The following is a 3,168-nucleotide window of genomic DNA, read 5'->3' on the forward strand; positions in this document are numbered from 1 at the left end:
GCATGTGCACAATAGTTATCTAACATTCATTTCAAAATAACTCAAATTACACATACTAGTGAAGCCACTTATAAACTAAAGTTATAATTATTTCGAGTCGACATGTGACATCATTTATATTAAGTGTTTCCCCATCGTGCGTTGATATCTAATTGTCATAAATCCATTTATGTTTATGATGAAGTTGGAAGACAATTTCAAGTGGTATTGTCCCATTCTCAACAGACCGTGATCTACTCATTCATTAATTTTCAGATTCACCTAGCAAAATCTATTTCCTGATAAATAACATAAAAATATGGGCTAATTGCTTTTAAAATCACCAAATTTTCATGAATTCCGGTTTTTCTAACTTTAAAAGTTCTGTAACATACTTTATTAGGGTTCTATTTTAATGTCAGTTTTCGATGATTCAAAGCTGTTCGTTTCTATTAAGCATAGTCCAAATTCTTTTATCTTACTATCGTTATCTTTGTCTTTGAAATAGCTTGTGCGGTACCTTGTACGCCTCAATCGAACTCGGATCAAAAGTTATGGCCATTATGATAGTACAAGGTCGCACGGTCGCAGCCTTCATCAAATGGCCATAACTTCTTCATCCGAAGTTCGATGAGGCGTACAAAGTACCCACGAAGCTATTTCAAAGACGTAAAATAATGATAGTAAGATACAAGAATTTGGACATTGTCTTAATAGGAAAGCGAACAGTATGAATCAGACTGAAAACCTGACATGGGAAAATAAGCTCGAACAATAAAGTTCACTGACATTACACAATTTTTTAAAGTTGTGGAAAAACCGAATTTAGGGAAAGTTGGTGACTCTAAGCAGTTACCCCTAAAAATATAGGGTAAGTCCCAGTAATAAATAACTTAAAATAAAAGTTCCTAAAAATTATTTTTTCTAGATTTCGATGAAAGGATGGTAAAAGTAAACTACCTTACCTGTCGCCGAATTGGTGTTTTGTTTTATTTGTGTCAATTTATGGAAGTGTGGTGGTTGTCAATTTTCATAATAAAGAGAAATGGAAACAATTTGTTTTATAAAATTGTAAGTTGGACTTAGAGTAATCATCAGCACGTGTTAGGAACACATTATTGAAGTCTCCCATGTGTTGGGCCGTCTTCGATTTTGGTGTGTCCGTGGCCGAATCATGCCCAATCATTACAATTGTTTTTAATTTAGTTAGGGGTAATTGGTTTTTTATCTCGAGATTAAACATATAATGAATTTAGTTTTCGAGATTCAATCTCACATCTCAATATAATTATGAGATATTTAGTCATAGCTAACCTCTCAACTAAAATAATATCGTAACTTAATCCTTAATTATATCTTGACTATTTTATCTGAAATCGAACACTATATTAATAGATAGGTTTTTCATTTCATTTTATATCAAGTGGAGGAAAAGAATTCAAACTCACGAACACTCCATCCAAATAACAAAATGCACTTTGTAGTTTCACTCAATAATTCCATGTGTTTTCTCTGATAAAAATATTACATCTATCTGCATGTCTAATGTATTTTTGATAAAATATTAACATTTGGTCGTGTGAATTCCACCCAAAATCTTGGCACAAGATATAAATGGTGAGCAAAACCAGATAAGACAATACTAAATTCCTAATTATGTTTGTACATAAGTGTAATCCATTCCTAGCCATTCACACTCAATAAGAAGGGGCGTAGATCATTAACTATGAATCATTGATGTGTTTAGACAAAGATAATAAAATAGCAAAATCAACCAAAAATTAGCAGACAACACAATAAGTGCATTTCTCCAGCTTTCATTCATTAGGGAAAGGGAAAAAACAGAGTAATTACCCTCACCTATACACAATGTACCATCATCATATATCCAACCAACCATCTCTCCTATCCCACTAAAACTTTCCCCATTTTTTTTAAAAAAAAAAGCCTAAAAACATTAGTAAGTAAAAACCGAAGTAAATTCAAACATAAACTTAAATTAATTAAAAGAAAAGATTCAAACTCTAAGCAAATAGATGCTGAGTTCGGGGCCTCCATTCCCATCGGATTCATCATGTAGAAAGCCTCAGAATCTTTGCTGCCCACAACTCTCTCAAACTTGGCCCGCATATACATCATCTCTCCATCCTCGCAGGCCGGCCCGGGCAGCACCCCTGCCCCCATCGAGATCGGCCCGATGGCGTTGAGCACCTTCCACTCGTCGGGCCCGCAGTCCCTCCTCATCGCGTAGCCGCACCTCTTCCCGTTGCAGTAAGTCCTCCAGACGGGCTCTTCCAGAAGCTTCGCCCCTTCTTCTCGGCCCGCTTCTCGCACTCCAGCGCGATCCTCACCAGCCCGGACGCCATCTCCTTCACCAGCACGCTCGTCGGCGTCGCCAGCTCCACCAGAAACCCCGGCCCCAGCTTGAAGTCCTCCTGGAACGCGAAGCACACGTGCCCGCGCCGGTGCCCGAACAGCGTCCCCACCACCTCGTCCCCAGGCCCGACGACAGATTAGGCCTCGCCCGCCCCAAGGCCCGCGCCCACCGCAGCTTCGCCACCGCCATCACGGAGAGCTTTTGCGCGGCGTTTTCTTGGCGGCGGCGCCGGCGGAGCGGGAGCGGCGGAGGTGGAAGCTGAGGTCGTCTTCTTGTTCCTCGTGGGGGAGGTTGAGGGTTTCGGCCATGTCGTCGTCTTCTTCGTCGTCGGGGCTCTTCTTCTTCCAGTTGAAGTATCTGCGGGAGAAGGAGAAGGAGGAGTCGTGCGGGCTTCGGGCCGTGATCGTCTTCATCTCAGTTCAAGAGTGATTGTGTTTGTTAGAGTTGAGGGAGTTTTTATTGTTAGTTTTTGTTGTGGGAAAAGAAGGTGAACAGCCCCACCAAACTGATTCAGGAAAATATGTATGACAAATGAGACATTTTTTATTAATTGGAGTATTTTTTTTATTATTATTGACTGATTTAAGAAGAATTTGCCTTGGGAAACTGATAAGGGATAGGTAGAGACACACCAAACTGTAACCACTCTTCAAACTTAGTCCTTCAATATTTTATTGAGAAGCCTAAATAAGTAAAATATGTGGATATGTAGTCTAAAAATTTGTAATCTCTCCGTTATGGAGTAATTGAGACACTACATGCACAAGATCTAAAAAGTTGATATTTAATGAATTTAGTGGATAGAGAAAATA

The 3,168-nt window shown here is 39.5% G+C and overlaps 1 pseudogene; it reads right to left on the reverse strand.

Moving 5' to 3' along the window:
• Positions 1 to 1,996: 1,996 nt before the first annotated feature.
• LOC125197985 lies at positions 1,997 to 2,887 on the reverse strand (annotated as a pseudogene).
• Between the last annotated feature and the right edge of the window lie 281 nt (positions 2,888 to 3,168).

This window comes from Salvia hispanica, unplaced genomic scaffold (genome assembly GCF_023119035.1).
Source record: "Salvia hispanica cultivar TCC Black 2014 unplaced genomic scaffold, UniMelb_Shisp_WGS_1.0 HiC_scaffold_1142, whole genome shotgun sequence".
Lineage (NCBI taxonomy): Eukaryota > Viridiplantae > Streptophyta > Magnoliopsida > Lamiales > Lamiaceae > Salvia > Salvia hispanica.